This window comes from Aotus nancymaae, unplaced genomic scaffold (assembly GCF_030222135.1).
Source record: "Aotus nancymaae isolate 86718 unplaced genomic scaffold, 86718_ANA_hifiasm-v0.15.2.pri h1tg000090l, whole genome shotgun sequence".
NCBI classification, from domain to species: domain Eukaryota; kingdom Metazoa; phylum Chordata; class Mammalia; order Primates; family Aotidae; genus Aotus; species Aotus nancymaae.
Window position 1 is genome coordinate 2,051,173 of NW_026988505.1, and position 774 is coordinate 2,051,946.

Genomic DNA, 774 nt, shown 5'->3' on the forward strand with positions numbered 1-774 from the left:
TAATATTTACAGTGGAGTGTTAAAGTCTGCCACTATTATTGTATGGGAATCTAAGTCTCTTTGTAGGTCTTTAAATACTTGCTTTGTGTATCTGGGTGCTCCTGTGTTAAGTGCATATATTTAGGATCATTAGGTCTTCTTGTTGCATTGATCCTTTTACCATTATGTAATGCCCTTCTTTGTCTCTTTTTAACTTTTTTGGTTCAAAGTCTATTTTATCAGAGACTAGGATTGCAACTCCTGCTTTTTTTTTGCTCTCCATTTTCTTGGTAAATCTTCCTCCATCCCTTTATTTTGAGCCTATGTGTGTCCTTGCACATGAGGTGAGTTTCCTGAATACAGCACACTGATGAGTTTTGACTTTTTATCCAATTTGCCAGTCTGTGTATTTTGATTTGGACATTTAACTCATTTACATTGAAGGTTATTATTGTTATGTGTGAATTTGATACTGCCATTTTGATGCTAGCTGGTTGTTTTGCCCATTAATTGGTGCAGTTTGTTCATTTTGTCTTTGCTCTTTACCATTTGGTACATTTTTGGAGTGGCTGGTACTGGTTGTTCCTTTCTATGTTTGGTCCTTCTTTCAGGAGCTCTTGTAAGGCAGGCCTGGTGGTGATGAAATCTCTCAGCAATTGCTTGTTCATAAAGGATTTTTTTTCTCCTTTGCTTATGAAGCTTAGTTTGACTCGATATGAAATTCTAGATTAAAGTTCTTTTCTTTAAGGTGTTGAATATTGGCCCCCACTGTCTTCTGGCTTGTAGAGTTTCTGC